This window comes from Trichosurus vulpecula, chromosome 8, assembly GCF_011100635.1.
Source record: "Trichosurus vulpecula isolate mTriVul1 chromosome 8, mTriVul1.pri, whole genome shotgun sequence".
Lineage (NCBI taxonomy): Eukaryota > Metazoa > Chordata > Mammalia > Diprotodontia > Phalangeridae > Trichosurus > Trichosurus vulpecula.
This window is the reverse complement of record NC_050580.1, coordinates 139,518,308-139,537,018: the sequence shown is the minus strand read 5'-3', so window position 1 is coordinate 139,537,018 and position 18,711 is coordinate 139,518,308. Positions and strand designations below refer to the sequence as shown.

The 18,711-nt window shown below is 36.6% G+C and overlaps 1 pseudogene; it reads left to right on the top strand.

Annotated features, from left to right (window-relative positions):
• The first annotated feature begins 283 nt into the window (after positions 1 to 283).
• Positions 284 to 16,961, top strand: LOC118829632 (annotated as a pseudogene).
• Positions 16,962 to 18,711: the final 1,750 nt, after the last annotated feature.

Genomic DNA, 18,711 nt, shown 5'->3' with positions numbered 1-18,711 from the left:
TGAATTCTCTGCCTTTGCTTAGTGCCGTAACAGTATAGTCATGCTTAGGGTTTACCAGGCTTCCTGTTTTAGCCACACCTTAAGCTTAGAAAAATCTCAGTGAACCATAAGCCTTTAGCTTGTGAGGTGGTGTTGATTGTCAGTGTCTGACAGTTCCTGTGGTATATGCTGGCCCCTATGTTTCCTTCTTAGGCCTGTAGCCTAGGGTAGTAAAGGGACCTCCAAATCCTTTCTGTATTGGATAGATCCTAAACACATTTTTCTTACACATTGGCAATCAGCCATGGTGGATTCAGAGAAGAGATTGCAATTGAGGTGTCAAGAAAAGGCAGAATACAAGGTAACTGTGGAGTGAAGATGATCTCCATAGATGGTAGGGCACCAGATTAAGTGACACAGAAGGCATGCTGCCCTTCCTGCCAGTTTTTAGGAAAGTCTAGCAGTGCAGAGGCTGTGAGAACTGAGGAGATCCCTGTGGGTCTCAGTGTTGACTGGCTCCTTATTGGCCACTCTGGCTGTTCATAGGACATATTGAAAGACAGCCTGTGTCATCCCTCTTCTCCCAAGTAAGTAATCAGTGACTACTGAAACTTCAGTGTTGTGGGATTAGGGTAGAAGGAATGCCATGGTGGGAACTAGAGTTCGTAAAGAAGTGTTTCCATCGGTACAACTGCAGCACTCAGGCTGTCCATGTTATTCCTGAGTATCTAATCCCAGAAACATTAAGTGCCTACTGTGTGCCAAGTGCTAAGGATATATTTAATAAAAAGACAGTCCCTGCCTTAAAGAAGTTGATAATCTAAAGGTTTGTCTCTCACTACATAACTTATTCATCTTCTTTCTTATCTCATTTCCTTGATGACATTTTTATGCCACTTTTTGCATGCAAGAGGCTATTGTCTTTGTATCACCTGAAAATTTGTTTCTTTAGATACATTGCTGGAAAAATAGTGATGTTAAAAAGATGGATTTTTGTGTGAAGGACTAACTTGTGGTGGAGGGGGTGGGGAGGGGTCATTGAACATCTATAATTTTCCAAATTCAGTCCAGTAATTTTCCTCCTCCAGTAAGATTCATATCATTGTCCATCTGTGGTACCTACCCAAAATATAAGAACATAGGCACATCTGGTTGTCTGTCATAATCAAGGCAATATACATTCTTAAGCCAGTTAATTTTTCCAAGGTAGATTGTTTGGCTAATCACTCAAGTGCCCATATATCTTACTGGTAAGGCATCGTAACATTCTAGGGCTTGATGCAGATACCACAATGTCATCTCAGACTCTGAAGTTCTGTGATCCATTAAACAGGAACAGCTATAAATGAAGGGTTTGTACTGAAGGAGATACATCCATTGGAGATATTGAACTTGAGAGCACAAAGGCATTAGTGGGCCTACGATTCCATGGATGTATAGATGAGAGCTGGACCTGATTCTCCAATATCTTGGAGATAAGATTTTGAAGTTGATGTTAAGTATAAATTCAGTCTAACCCATGGAGAAAGACAAAGATGCTAACAGGCAAATGTGAATATCTCTTCCTCACACTTTCCAGTTTCTGGTGTCATAGTCCATGGTGAATGAATTATGTGACTACATCACAATCATCTGCTACCACCAAGATCTCAGAAATCTAGCCATAGAGAATGAGATGTACACTAGAATAAAGTTTCTCAAACCTTTTTTGGTTATGTACAGTATTCTTTGTCAAAAAGAATTTCAACAGTTGATAACAAAGAAAGATTCTCAAACAGTCAAGCCTTCAGATCCATCAACCTTGACCTGGTCATTAGGATTCCTCTGTCTCTTATTCTCTTTGCTCCCCCACCCCCACCCTCTTTTCATTAGTTTCTTAGGACTTGCTCTGGAGGAGGTGATATCAGTCTCTGAGGCCATGCTTAGAAGAACAAACCACAAAGTAAACCTTAGAGCAAGAGTTGGGAATTTCGAGGCATTCCTAATTGAAACTCACAGCGTAGTAGTGTCCTTCTGTATACCCTTTAAGAATCACTGCACTAGATAGTCTATTCTCAGAAATGCATTGATCTATCAGAGCTTCTTATACCTGTACCCTCAGCTTATAATATTTAGGAGAACAATCTGTGGCAGCTGGTGCTAATGCCTCTGTGTTGACACTGCTAAAATGACAATGGATATGGAAAGGTGGGGGCCTTGAAAACCGTGGTTGTTGCCGCCACCTATAACTGTGCTGCCTCTACCACCTTGAGCCCTGAAATTATTGTCTAATTATAAATGTTTTCATTTCTCTCTTTGCCTCACTCTTCCTAAACTTAATCTTACCATAACCTCCAGTCCCTGTATCATTTTGCCTCACTTTTTTTCCTTCACAGTCGACCACGTGGTTCAGCTCTACAATATCTGTTTCCCTTGAATTCCTTGTCCCCTAGTTTTTTCCCCACTCTGTTGCCAGCCCCAGCTCTTTTTTTCTAACATATCTTCACTCCTTTCTTGAACCCGAAGTTATGCAAATAGTTGAATACTGCTAGAGAAAGTCACATAACCCTGCTGATTCAGTACATTACCTTTTTTTTTGCTTTCTTTTTTTTTTTCTCAACTAGAAGTATACATAGAGGAGATCCAGGTATGGAGGGATAGATTCTCAAAGTAGGAGGAAGAAGGAAAGGAAATACTGAAAAAAGATGACCAAAAGAATAATCACTGACCTATATCCCCACTTTCCCTCGTAAGGATCATTTATACATGAATCATTGACAATTTTGAGGAAGGTATTGGTAGGAAAGAGGCATGCTTTCACAAGTATAGTAGTATTCTACAGTGGACCATATCTTTTCATCTTTAATCTTTTTAGAATTATTTTTAAAAACTATAGTTTTATTACTTAACAGCCAACATTTGTAAAGTGCTTACTCTGTGTCTAGTCCTAATATTTCTTCTGAATTTCAATCCATTTTGCCATCTCTTTCCATTATGGGCAAGTTCATTTCATTAACTTTTACAGTGTTAACCTTTTTTTCCTTTCATCAAATCATTATTTAAAAACTCAGCAATAGGGTTTTTTTTTCCTGTTTATATTGCTTGGAATATTTCCATTCTTCAACCTCTCCCAGTCAAAACCTAAATCACTGGGTCTTATTCCATTCTCTTCCCCCCACATTCACATACCTTTTTTTGTAATTAGCCTGCCATAGTTATACTCTGTTTTTGCTTTAGACATTCCCCTTCCTGATTCCCACCTTCCAGGCCAGACACCTCACCTTCCACTTCCTGTTCCTAGCCCCTTCCCCTACTCATTTTATTACATTTCTACTAATACAACTTTTAACCTTTCCTTGTCAATCTGCAAAGATAGTTTTGAATCCCTTATTATTGCTCCCTCATGTTCCACCAATATGTCTAAATTACTTTCATGTGAGGTACCTCATTTTTGAGAAATATGAATTTCCTCCCCTCGCTTTCTCCTAGAGAACTTTAAAAAAAAATACCTAGTTCAGAGCTTATCCTTTTTTCCTCTATGTCTCTTGTACAAGGAACAGCTCTCAAATGATAATTTTTTACTTCCCTTCTCATTGTTGGTGAGCAGTTTTGAGTGATTCTGACTGTGGTTACTTGGTTATGTGATCTGTCTCTGCCTTACTGCTTGTAGTATTTTCTTTCTGATTTGGAAGCCCTATAGTTTAGCAACTATGCATCTTGGGGAGTTAAATCTGAGATTCCTGTCTGGTGACATCCTATTCATTCTATTCATTGCTACTTTGCTTTCTGCTTCCAACACTTTGGGGCATTTTTTCTTTTATGATTTCCTGAGTTATGGTATTCAGATATCTTTGTTTAATTTTTTCTTGGAGACTAATTCTTCTTGGCTTGTCTCTCCATTCTATGTCTTCTAGGTCAGTTGCTTTGATGATACAGACCTTATATGTTTTTCCAATTTCTGTGTCTTTTACCTTTGTTCCAAAAATTCTTGTATTATTCAATTTTTTAGTTCTGTGTTTTTCTTCTTTTTCAAGGTATCCAATTTCTTGCTAAGATTTTTCCAGTTCTAAGCTGTTAATTCTTTTTTATTTAGTGTTCTAATTTTACTCTTTATCTCTTCCATTATTTTGTTAGGTCTTCCAAACATTCTCAATGTTCTTATGGCCACTCCATTTGTCCTTTCTGGGGTTTAGTAGTAGTTATTACAAAATCGTTTTCTTATTCGGGAGGTTTCTCCACAATTTGAATAGAAATTCTTCTACTCTATAATATTTCTATATGTTTTGAGGTTATAGAGGGGAATTGAGCTTAGATACCACTCAGGCTTGATGATATTACTAGAAGTCCTCGCTCTTGAACTTCTATCCAATATAGCCACCTATCTGCTAGACACTTCTATTTCCATGTTCCATTGGCATCCCAAACTTAGTATGACTAAAATAGAACTACTGCTATTCCCCTGTAAACCTCCAAACTTTTGAGAGCACTACCACCCTTCTAATCAATCTTGGGGTCATCCTTGATCCTTGAAGCATTTATTATATGCTGACTGGTATTGAACACTGTGTTAAGTGTTGAACATATAGAGTGCATCAAAAGGCACAAAGAATGAAACAGTTCCTACAAAAAAGAGCTTACATTCTAACAGGATAGGCAACAAAGACATTTATAAATGTGTGCAGCATGCATTTAAAGTGAATACAAATAAATTCAGAATAGTTAACTACAAAATAGTGTGAAAAGGAGGTAACTCGCAATTGGATGGGTCTAGAAAGGCTTCATACAGAAAAAGGTATTTTGAGTTATTAAAGGAAAAAGACTTTATCAGGCAGAGGTAAAGAGTGTATTCTAGGTATGTGGGGACAGCCAGTTACATCTTGAAGGGAGCTGGGGTTCTGATTGGCAAAAAGTAAATAGAGCATTCCATGCATGGGAGACAGTTTGTGCTAAGGGACAGAATCAAGAGATGGAATATCAAGTTCAGAAAATAGCTGGTAGGCCAGTTAGTCTTTAACAGAAAGTATTTGAAGGGAAATAATAGAAAATATGCCTGGAAAGATAGATCTGGAATGTGAAAAGTCTTAAATACCAGACCAAGTTTATAGTTTATTCAAAAGGCATAAGGACTACAGAAGATTTTTGAGCAGGTAATTGATGTCAAATTTGTGTCTTAGAACTTTTTATTTAATGGCTGTGTTTAGTATACAGTGAAGAAGGGAGAACCTAGTAGAAGTAACCTCAATTATAAGGCTATTGTAAAAGTCCAGGTAAAAGTGAAGAACCTAAGCAAAGGTAGTGGCTGTAGGCATGGAGAGAGAGCTGGATGTGAGATATGTTGTACAGGTCAGCTTGACAAGAGTTGTCAACTTTAGATATGGTCATATACTAGATTTTACCCTTACCTACTGTTCAGCACAACTGGAGGACATCTTACAATCCTATTGATTAAATACATTATAAATTTATACTATTCAACATCCCCTGGTCCCTCACTGTGACAAGGCAGTTGATTTGTCTTCCACTATTCCCACAAAAGGGATTCCAAACCTTTTCTTCCCTTCCCATTCGTCCTACAATGTCTCTTCTACCAGCTCAGCTGAGGACCTCAACTCTTTACTGAGCAAACAAGCTATTAGATGTGATCTCCCTGCTCACCCATTCTCTTCATCCCCAAACCCCTTGACATAATATCCCACCTTCTTTCTCACAGCCAAGGTTAGTGCTTTTACTTGTGCCCTTGATTCAAATTTTCCAGCAGACTGGATCCTTAATTACCCTCTCAAAACTTCAAACTCTCTCTGTCTGCTGGTTCCTTTCTCCTTTATTACTTCAACTATCTCCAAGTCTCCTCCATTCTAAAAACAAAAAGCACTTTATCCTACCATCCACTTAAACAGTCTTTCCTCCCTATGTTAGCCAAATTCTTTGAAACTAAAAAAGAGAATGGAATAATATATTCCTAAGGGCAAGACTCAACCCAAAGTGACATGTCCTGTAAGCTTAATTCTAATCAGCGAAAAATATGGGCATTCAATAAAAGAGAGGCATTTGAGCAGTCCTACCAAAAAACAAAGGCATCTAGGTAGCTCAGTGGATAGAGCACTGGGCCTGGAGTCAAGAAGACCTGAGTTTCAAATTCAGCCTCAGGCACTAGCTGTGTGACTCTGGACAAGTCATTTAACCTCCGTTTGCCTCAATCTACTGAAGAAGGAAATGGCAAACCACTTTAGTATCTTTGCCAAGAAAACCCCATACAGGATCACAGAGTCAGACATGACTGAACAACAACCAAAAACCAGAACACATAAGCAGATTATTTGTTTTGCAGACATCCCAGACAATATAAACACAAGATAAACAAATATAATAACCAAGGCAGGTGCCAGTTATTAAATAACACCCATAAACAGAAAAGGATGTGGGGAGACCTGTGGGGTTAAAAACAGAGGAACCAGTAAGAGATTCTTTAAAAATACAAGAAAAGACATGGGTGAAAGTAGGCCTTGAATAGAAGTAATGCTATTGGAACAGGCCTGAAGCACTATGATCTAAGCTACCACATACTTTCTATGGGTGAATCAATACTTTTTCATTGTGCTTATGAGAGAGTAAGTAAATGGCAGAATGGGGAGGCGCATGAGCAGGAAAAAAAATAGGAAGATAATGGTGTGTGACATAATGTTGAGTCAATATGAAACAATAAAGAGAAAACAACCCCTATACTCAGTCTCTCAGAAAGAAGAGAGGCTACAGGAGAAAGGGGAGGTGGCAAAGAGAGGGATTGAAATGAGAAAAAAGGGAAATCTTGATTCAACAGTGGGAGGGGGTTCTGCTGAAGAATACTCCCATGGGGGTGAGGGGAAAAATAGTCTTTAATAGGAGATGAGGACCTTAACTGGGAATAAACCATAGGAATTTGGTACCTACCTTTGAGTGTTGTGCCTCCCTAGATAGCATCCTGCATCAGAAGGGGAATCAGCTACTAGAGGCAACTGACATCGAAAGGTGAGAGGACACAGACCCAGAAAAAAGATTTTGTTTCAGATGGGGTAAAATGTCTATAAGGAAGTCAAGATTAATAATAAATTGCATAATCAGGTCACAGAAAAAGGTGTATGCTGGGACAGTACTTATATTGTCTCTGTCTCCTTTAGGAATTGATTCTTTTAAGTGTGAGACACAACAGGAAAAAGGAGGGCAGAATCTCCAATGCAATGCACCTCAGAAGCTTTCATTCCATGAGGAATAGAAAGGGTAAAGAAAGCATAAATATAAGGACCATGAATCAAAGAACAGAAGTTTAAAATAAGATAAGTAGTGAGGAGGATGAGGGAAATTCTTTTTAGAAAAAGGAGCAAAATTTTTTTAGGGTAAAAATTAGAAGAATAAGAGGAAGTTTTCTACTGCTATTGACTGAAATAGGAAGAAAAATGAATAAAACACCCAAAATGAAGAAAGAATGATAATTAGGAGAAGAGTACTTGAGGGTGAGGAGAAGGAAGCCTGTCAGAAATAAAGTTGTTTAAAGTAGATTAAGCAAAAATAAAGAGGAAAATACAAGGAAGAAAACTAAAAATCCTAATTGAGGAAAAAAATTTGGGGTACAAATGAAGGAAAACATAACTCTGATAACTTGAAATGGATTTAAAAGGTCAGCAAACTAAAATTGAAGGCCAAGTCCTATCTTTATAGGGCTTAAGCTATGACTGAGATTTATATTTTAAATACAATAAAACTTTATTTTAAAATATAAAAAAAAAAAATTCTTATCCCAGAGCTATACAAAAGCAAGCTGTGGATGGGATTTAGTTCCCTTCATCGTTGCTGATCCCTTATTTCAACAATACAACAAAACTTTTAAGAGAATGACAAAGTTGATAAAAACAAAATCCCACTATTAAAAGAAACATACCCAAAGACATAAAATAAAAATTAGGAGCTGGAACAAGTGAATCCAAAACAGGAATTGTGATCATGTTATAAAAGGAAAAACAAAAATTCACACTATAAAAAGAGATTAGCAAGAATACCAAATTATGCTAAAGGAAACAACCAATATCAACATTAAATGTATCAACATTAAATGTATGTGCTCCAAATGCCTTAATACAATTCATAAAGGATAAAACTGAATTATGAGAAGACATTGTAATACAGCAACAGGAACAAATCTAACAATTTGAAAATATAGAATTGAATTATTGGAGAAACGAGCTAATAGACATAGCAGTCTTCTATATGGGACTGCTAAAGAATATACCCATTTTTAAACACCACATAAAACTTAAAACTATGACCATGTTTTGGGCACACATATATTTCAAATACATGTAAAAAAGCAGAAGTAAATATCTTTGACAATGAAATAAAGCTAATATTCAGGGAGACAGACCCAAATGGGAACTTAACGTTAAAATCCTAAATTGCGAATGGGCCAAAGAACAAATCATAGAAACAATAATTATGTGAAAGAAAATGATAATCAGGAAACAACATGTCAAAATTTCTAGAATGCAGCTAAAACAGTCCTCTGGGGGAAAAAACATATCCCTAAAAGCATGTTAACAAAATAGAAAAGAAGATTCATGAACTGAATGTATGTCTTTTTTCTAAATTAGGAAGCCAAAAAATAAACTCCAAAAAAGCACAAAAGATGATACATGAAGGTTAAAGGAGAAACAAATGGGAAAAAATTTAAGACTACAGAAATGATAAAACTAAAAGGTGGTTATTTGAATAGACTAATAAATTGATAACTTGGTTAAATAGAAAATCAGATCCACAAAATAACAAAGAAACAAGGTGAAATCAGCAAAACTAGAAGAAATTAAAAGAATAATCAGAACTACTATACTCAGTTTTATACTACCAAAACCAAGATCAAAAAAAGTAATAGAGAAATATCTTCAGAAACATAAAATTCCCAAACTAACAGAAGACTGTTCTCATAAAGGGAAGCATTGAAATTTCTGGTCATGATTGTTTCACAAGGGAATTCTATTAAACTTTTAAAGAATGATCAGCATCAATGTGCAAAAATTACTCAAAAACTGAGAAAGAAAACACTCTGATGCCTCTGGGACAACTACAGTTCTAATACTTAAACCAGGGAAGGTTAAAGCAAAAAAGGTGAACTATATAACAAAATCATTAATGAACATTTATAAATTTTAAATGAAATCCTTTTAAGTGGACTATAGCAAATCATCCAAGAAAAAAAATTCATTATGATCAAGCTGGATTTATACCAAGGACACATGAATGGTTCAACATTAAGGAAAAAAAAATATGAAAAACAAAAGCATCTCAAACCACATGATTTGTCTGTAGAGGCTTTGACAAAGTCCAACAACCATACTAAAAGTTCTATAAAGTAGCAGGCATAGAGGGATCTTTTTTAAAAATATAAATAATAAAATATATAATAATAAATAAAATAATATATAATAAATAATATATAGTATATAATGTAATATAAATAAAATAATACATAATAGATAATAAAATAATATAATAAAACCAAAAGCAAGTATCATATACAATAGGAACATACTAGGAGCTATCCTAGTAAATACAGGAGTAAAGGACGATGCTCATTTTTAAAAATTATTTGATGTGGTTCTAGAAATACTAGCAATTGCAATTAGGCAAAAGAAACTAAAGACATAAAGATAGACAAATTGGGGATAGAGGCATCCCTATTTATCAATGACACGATTGAGACAACTGCTTCAGCAAAGTTCAGGCTACAAAATAAGCCCACAAAAATCAGCAGCATTTCTATATAATAGTAACTAAATCTAAGAGGAGAAAAATAGAAAGAGAATTTACTATACAAAATAACTAGAGAATGCATAAAATGTATTGTGTGCTTGTCCTTTGTTCTTGAAGAAGACCAATAAAAAAAATATGTAAGGATCAGCCTATCAAAGTCCGCAAAATTTTTGTATAGATTTAATTTCAAAGTGCTCCTTAAAGAAAGTATTGTTTGAACAATATAAGTATCTGGAGGAATATTCAGTGTTCATGGTTGGGATATTTCAATATATTAAAAATGACCATACTGTCAAAGTTAATTCACAGTTTTAATGCTATACCAATCAAACTATCAGAGAGATACTTTGCAGAATTCAATAAAATAATATAATTCATTTGGAGAAGCTGAAGACCTAGAATATCAGGGAAAACAATTTAAAGGATAGAGATAAAGAGGGAATAGTACTTCTAGACCTCAAATTATAAGGAAGCAGTCATTAAAACCATTTGTTATTGGTTAAAAGCTAGAGAATTAGATCAAGGGAACAGATTAGACAAGGAAGAATCAGAAATAATGGAGCTCAGTAGCCCCACTGTTCAATAAACCAGAAAACATGTTAAAAAAAATCTATTTGATAAAAATGGCTGGGAAAACTAGAAAATAGTCTGGAATTAATTAGGCTTATACCAACATCTTATGCTATATTCCACAATAAATTTGAAATGTACATGGGACCTTGTTATTAAAGAAGTAGAAGAGGAGCAGATCATGTGCCTTTCACAGCTATGAATAGGAGATGTATTCTTAACCAAACAAGGGATGGAGTCAATTATAAAAGGTAAAAGTAGATAAATTTGATCACATGAAACTAAAAAGGTTTTGCACAAACAAAATACACCTAGAATAAGAAAAGAAGCAATTGAATGGGAATTTTTTAAATCAAATTTCTTAGAGGTGGGTTTTATATCCAAGATATATAACCAACAAACAGATTTGCATATGTATGCATATGTGTGTGTATAACCACCAAAAGCCATTCCCTGATAAGTGACCTAAGGATATCAATACACAGTTCTAAAAAGACTTGCAAATCTATTAATAACCATATGAAACAATGTTTCAAATCACCAACAATAAGAGAAATGCAAATCAATACAACTCCTGGGTTTCACTGCACACCTAGCAAATTGTCAAAGATGATATAAAATGGTAATAATCAATTTTGGAGGAAGTATGGAAAGATCCACATTGTTAGTGGAGCTATGAATTAAGACAATCATTTTTTAATTTTAATTTTTTTAATTTTATTTGTTTTTAGTTTTCAACATTCACTTCTGTAAGATTTTGAGTTCTAAATTTTCTCCCCCTCTCTCCATTCTCCCTTCCCCAAGACATGTAGTCTGCTATAGGCTATACATGTACAATCATATTAAACATATTTCCACATTAGTCATGTTGTAAAGAAGAATTAGAACAAAGGGAAAAACCACAAGAAAGAAGAAACGAGAGAGAGAGAGAAAGAGAGAGAGAGAAAATAGTATACTTTGATCTTCATTCAGGCTCCATAGTTCTTTCTCTGCATGTGGATAGATTTTCCATTGTGTCAAACAAAATAAAAAAATAGAAGAAAATGTAAAATACTGCAATGGAAAAACAGCTGACCTGGAAAATAGATCCAGGAGAGATAATTTAAGAATTACTGGTCTACCTGAAAGCCATGATCAAAAAAAGAGCCTGGACAGCATCTTTCAAGAAGTTATCATTGAAAGCTGCCCTGAAGTCCTAAGATAATCCTTTTGGAAAGCACTTTAATATTACACCGATTGAATGACTAAAATATCCAAATGCTCTTTGGCATATAAAGTCCAATACTAGACTAGGGCCAGCTAGGTGATGCAATGTCTGGCCTGGTGTCCAGAAGACTCATCTTCCTGAGTTTAAATCTGGCCTCAGACACTGACTAGCTGTCTGACCCTGGACAAGTTACTTAATCCTGTTTGCCTCAGTTTCCTCATCTGTAAAATGAGCTGGAAGGAAATGACAAACCACTCCAGTATCTTTGCCAAGAAACCCCCACATCTAGTCACAGAAAGTCAGACATGACTGAAACAACTGAACAACAACACTAGATTTATACCTCGAGTGGGTCAGCAATTGAAGAAAGTCTCCATATACCCTAAAATATTTATAGCAATTTTACTTTTAGTTGTTTCAAAGAATTGGAAGCAAAGTAGATGCCCATCTTTTGGCAAATGGCTAAACAAATTGGGTTACCTTAATGAATCTTATCGAGCTGTAAGAAATGAAAAGTATGAGTTCAGAGAAAGATCTAATGCAAAGCAAAGTAAACAGAACCAAGAAAACAATATACACAATGATGATAGCCATGTGAGTGGAAAGAACAAACACAAATCAAAAATAAATGTTGCAGAATTACTAAGAACAAGTATGTCTCCAAAGAAAAAATGACAGGACACCTAGACCCCACTCTCGTAGAAGTGGGAGGTGCATGGCTGTGGTACATTGCATATATTTTCAGGTTTTTTTTTTTTGATGTTTTAATGATTTTTGCTTCTTTTTTTCTTTTAAAAAAATTTGTTACATGAGATGGCTCTTTGGAAGGGGAAAAGAAAGTAATATTGGGTGAAATTCTGGTGATGTGAAAAAAAGCAATATCATTATTTTTAAATTATGTTCTAGAAATGTGTTCCTAATCAGTAGTAAATAAGATACATATTTATTAAAACAGCTCTGGAGTTCCACTTCATATCCCTCGGGGTTGTAGAGAGGATAAAAGATAAATATAGTGTCAGAGTGGTTTGAAGAAGTCAGGCACACTAATTCACTGTTGGACAAGCTGTTAACAACCATTCTGTAAACAGTTTGCAATTATGTTAGAAAAGTCAGTTACCTCTTCATATCCTTTGAAATAGTGATTACTACTGGGCATAAAACCCAAGTATGTCAAAGACCAAAAAAATTATAGACTCTTCATATACCAAAATGTTCATAGCAGTTTTAATAACAGCAACAATGTGGACATAAAATAGGTGCGCATTGATTGGCAACAAGTGAATAAATTCTGATATGTGAATGTAATGGACTGAAAATTTACCATTAAAATAATGACTATGAAGAATTTAGAAAAACATAGGAAGATGTATGAATGATGCAGAGCAAAGTAAACAGAGGCAGAACAATATACACAAGGACTTCAATGGTATAAATTAAAAACACTAAAAAATCAACTGAACTCTAATTAATTGTAATGACTAATCTCAGTCCCAGAGAATAGGTAATGAAATACTCACCTTCTTTTAACAGGTAATAGATTGTAGGTAGAATGTGGTAAACAAGCTGTCACACTCAGTAAGAATGTTTACTGGTTTTGTTTAACATTTTCTTTTTACAACGGGGAAAGTCTCATTTGTCTGGGAGTATGCTAGGAAATAACTGATGTTAAAACAATCCACATTAATAAAAGCTTTTTAAAAAATTAAATATAGTAATCAATACCTACGGCATCCCATAATCTACCACTCATGTATCCCTGCCTACAAAACGGCATGCGGCTCACTGGGCTTGACCTATTCTTAAAAAAGTCATGCCAACTCTTTGTGGTTACTGCTTCCTTTTCAATGTTTACAAACTATTCCTTTAAAAGTATATTATGTAATTTTTTCAGGAATAGAAAGTAAATTTATTGACGTATAATTTACAGAGTCTATTCTCATCTCTTTTTTTGAAAATTGGATGAACGTTCCCCTTTGTCTGTTTTGGTACTTTATCTCCTATTCTCCAGTTTTTCAAAGATCACTGTTAGTAGCTCGCTAATCATATTTGTTGATTCTTTTAGTATCCTGAAATATAGTTTCATTGCTGTAGTCCATAAGATTATAGAATCATAGAGTCTGCAGAGCTGGGAGGAACCTTAGAAGTCATTAAGATCAACCCCTTCATTTTAGAAATTAAAAACCTGAGGCCCAGACAGGTTAAATGACTTTCCTGAGAATACTGAGATAGTAAGTGGCGAGTCTGATATTCAAATACAAGTTCATTGACTCCAAATCCAGCATTCTTTACACTGCATCATATTGCCTTCTTTTTCGTCTCTCTTATTGTTGTATAGGGAGCTCACATTTAGAGATAAATTAATGCTTATGTTGTTGAGTCATTTCATGACTCATGTCCATGTTGAGTCATGTCCAACTCTTCATGACCCCTTTTGGGGTTTTCTTGGCAAAGATACTGGAGTGATTTGTAATGTCCTTCTCCAGTCCAATTTACAGATGAGGAACTGAGGCAAACAGGGTTAAATCAAGGTCACACAGCTAGTAGGCTAGATTTGAACTCAAGATGAGTCTTCCTGATTCCAAGCCCAGTGCTCTATCCACTGCACCACCTAGCTGCCAAATTAATGCTCATAGGACAGCTTTAATTTTTTTATTCTTTGCTTTTTTTCTCCTTTTGTAAAAACCACTCTGCCATCTTTGCAAAAGTGGGAGTCCCACTGAACTGGGGACCATATTGTTAAATTATTCATCACCTCCTTTTCAAATTGATGGTAATAAATTCCTTCATGTTTGCCTAGTATGGTCCTCAAATGTGTTGATAGGACCTTATCCAAAGCTGGTTTATGCTTGGTAGAACCTGCCAGAGTGTGCTACCCTGACATGGGTGTTTGTCAACCCAGCATCACCTTCATAACAAAATGAGGTACCCGAACAGGATTTTTGTGGAGGTTACCATCCTCTGTTACTCTGCCTGTCTTCTTCCTTCCAGTATCTCCAGCTAGGCAGAGCATGGAATTAACATTGTCCAAGTAGTATAAGTCTGACATCGTCATTTCTACGTACAAGACCCTTCAGTGACTCTATGTTGTCTCTAGAATAAAATACAAATTCTCTGTTCTAGTATTTAGAATACTAGAATTTAATATTTAGAATACATCCAAAATCTAGCTCTCACCTACTTTTCCAGTTTTATTTCATGTTACTGTCTTTCACATACTGTGTTCTAGTGAAGTTGGACTATTGCTTTTCCTAAATTGAGATCCCATCTCTTGTTTCCATGCACCCATAAAGACCACACAGTTCCTTTCTCACCCCCGTCTCCCCAAATTGCCATCTTCTTTTAAGCCTCAGATCCTAAGCCATCTCTCCCCTGAAGTATTCCCTGAGTTTCCAATTATTAGTGTTCCCCCTCTCCTGGCATTACCTTGTATTTATTCATTTTCTATCTATACTGTATCACCTATCCCACACCCAAGTCTAATGTGTAAAGATGGCAGTGACTTGGAATAGCTGTAGGAATGCTGGACAAAGTCACCACTTCTAATGATCCCTCCACTGTTGCTAAGTAAAGCTCCAGGGTGATTTGCGCAGCCCTGGTGTTAGCTCTTCATGGCATGATGGGACATGAAAACAGTTTACTTACCAAGTGCATCTGGAGAGTTCTTGCTGAAGGAGAAGTAATCAAAAAGAGAACCTCACAGACTCTTTGTTGTAGTGGCTGAGTGCAGTTGTGGGTCTGACTTAGAAAAAAGCCGAGATGATAAGCAGCAAATAGCATCACGAAAATGAAATAGTAATGTCATAGAGGGAATAATTGGCTATAGATATGGAAGGTGCAAAAATAAAATGTATTGTAGCAAATAACATAAAAATAAATTAAATGTATTCTAACATCAGAAATAACGGGCTATTGATGTGGAAGTCATTTGTATGCCAGCTCTTTATGTATAATCAGACTATCGACTTGTTAGCGCAAAGATCAGAACCAATTCCAAATAAGAAAACAGAATAAAAATGAGAAAAAGATACAGCATACAGTTCAGGCAGTTTCAACCTAATCTAGTTAAATAAGCTGCTTAATGAAAAAAGGAAATGGATTTTTAAAAATCAATACAAATATCAGTACACACAATTACTATTACTTTGGGAATACTTTAACCAATGTAAATCAGTCAGTACGATGAGATCAAAAGAACCCAGAAACCACTGTTAACTATCAAATACTTGATCTTGTCAAGTGTAGAGATGTGACAGCAAAGGACAAGAGTAATATTGAATATAAAATTGCTTATGAAATCTGGAGGAAGTTGAAATGGCAGGAGGCGCTTAGAGAATCTGTGGTAGTGACCAAAGCCCCCGGAGATCAGGGCCTGCTTCTTCCTCAGATCAGCTGAGTGGGATGAGTACCTTGCCCTGGACAGCCTTTTTTGCATATAGAAGTGATAAAGATTTTATCACCTTCCCAGTCAGTGAGCACACAGTTCAATGTTCCAGTGGCAACGTGGGAGACATGATTCAGAAACTTTATTCATGCTCAAGAAGATGATGAAGATGAAGAATGTCAAAGAGACCTTTCTTATGTTCAGATTTTATGATGGAGGCTCAGAGAGAAGTAGACATCAAATTATCAGCTCCCTGCTTCCCAAGAAAGAAGAGCCCTGTGAGTTGGTGTAATGCCTCTTCAAGGGTGCCAAAGAATATGCAACAGAAGCTGTAGGTTAAATGGCCAAGAGCCCTGATGATACAAGCCAAAACCATTTGCAAGGAGCAGGTGCCCATCTCAAGGAAGCCTCAGAAAAAGGAGTCTGCCTATAACAGGACAATGACAACAATAGTCCAGCCAAGATGTGCATATAGTAATTGAAACTCTGAAAGAGGAGGTTCCAGAGAAGCTTTTTTCAGATGGTGGCTGAGGCTCACTCCTTAGCAGTGGTGAGCTGAGCTGAGAAGGTACCAGCACCCATCACATGCCCAGCTTCTAATCTGTCTGTAGAGAAGAAATGCCTATAGAGCCAAAAAGGTTATCATGTGGAGGAGAGGCCAACTTGGACATGGAAGAGTGCCAAGAATCAGGCTTTGTAAAGCGCAAGAGAGCTTTCATGGGTAAAGATCAGACATGAGACAGCACTATCCTCCTGCTAATGAACACAAACTCTCCTGCCTGGCAGGCAGAAATTGAAGCCAAAGCCAGTTCATCTGTCACAATTGATGAGATAAAGCCCATGACCAACACCCAAGTCTGGTTTGCTGATGGTAAAAGACTGTACCAAAAATTTAACCACTGTCACAGGATCAGTGATATCCAGCTTTTTATTGTCAATGCTCCATCAGCAATGGCAGCCATGATCTTTATCCTTATGGCCATCTTTCCAAATAAAGTCCTGGCCTACGAGAACCAGACCTTGAATGAGGGCAACCTGCCCAATACTGCCATTGTCTAGCAATTAATATAACACCTGCCCTCCCCGCAACCTCCCTACTCTCTTTCTCCCTCTCCCTCTGTTCCTCCTCTTCTTCTCAACTTTACTCTCTCCCACCCTTCTCCCCCCTCCCGTTTGTCACTCTGTCCCCTGTAGGCCCTGGGCAGCATGGTGTCATGTCTCTCTTTAGCTGAGGGTTTTTAAATCTTTGTTGGACTTTTGTTTTTATCTTTAGTTACATTTTCTAGGTTTTGTTTGGATCAGTGAACTTGTAAAAATTAATAAAAACATACAAAAATCTTATGGAGGAGGATGGTGGAAGATTATGAATAGTATTGCTTCATTAAACAGTGAGAATCAGTGATGAGAAATACAAGTTAGTAAGCTCAGCAAGAGTCCCAATTGAGTGAAATTATCTTGAGGCCTTTTAAGAGTGAAACTAGAAATAGAAGAATTAACTGACAAAAAATGGAAAAGTTATGTCAATGATACACAGATGCTTTATGTTATCTAATTTCAACTGCTCTCACTGCAGCAAGGCAATGCTTTTACTATAATAATAATGATAATGCTAACATTTATATAACACTTAATAATCTCATTCAATCCTCACAACTCTGCGAGGTAAGTATTGTTATTATCCCCACTTTACAGATGAGGAAACAGAAACCAACAGTGACTTACCCAGGGTCACACAGCTAATAAGGGTTTGAGGCTGGGTTTGAACTCAGGTCTTCCTGACTCCAGGTCCAGCATTCTACCCACCGTACCACATAGCCACCTTTCTACTCTAACTGATTCTCTCTTCCACTCTTCTCAAGCCTCCTTCACTAATCCCTGAGAAAACAGGCCATCCATTTTGAGCCCTACTTCTCTGCATCTCATATCCCTCATTCTCTCTTCACTGCAGTCTCTGATAAAGAGGTGGCCCTTCTCACCAAGGTCAGTCCCTACATATGTATGCTCATGATCCCATTCCCTCTAGTTTTCCCTAGCAAATTGTCCCTACAATCATCCCCTTTCTTGCTTATCTTTTAGTGTCTCCCTAAAGTCTTATTTTTTTCCTACTGCTTACAAACACCTGCCTAGAATCTCCCATATTTTTTACTTTTAAAAACTCTTCTAAACCATATCATTTCCTCAAGCTGTACAGTTCTCCTTTATCACTCTTCCCTTTGTTAGTGAAACTTCTAGAAAAAAAGCTATCTATATTCATTGCTATTTCCTCTCTTCTTGCTCTCTTCTCAGCCCTTTGCGATCAGGATTCCAACCTCATCACTGGATAAAAACTGCTCTCTCCACAGCTACCAACACTTAATTGCCAAATCTGGTAGCCTCTTCTCAATCTACATATTCATGGTATCTTTCTCTCTTGGTTTTCCTCCTGTCCATCTGACTACTCTTATTCAGATTCTTTTGCTGGATTGTCATCCATATATACCCCCAAACTGTGAGTATACTCCGAGGCTCTATCTTGGACCCTCTTCTATATACTCTGGCTTAGTGACCTGATCAACTTATATGGATTTAATTATGATCTTTCTGTTGACAACATGCAGATCTATGCACCCCCAGTTACTCTGCTAAGTTCCAATCATATTACAAACTGCCTACTGGACATTTTAAACTGAATCTCCTGTAGACATCTCATATTCAACATGTTCAAAGCACTATCTTTACCCCTAAACCTACCCCTTTAAAACTTCCTTATTTCGAGGGGGCAGAGCCAAGATGGCAGCTGGAAAGCAGGGACTTGTGTGAGCTCCCCGCCAGCTCCCTCCAA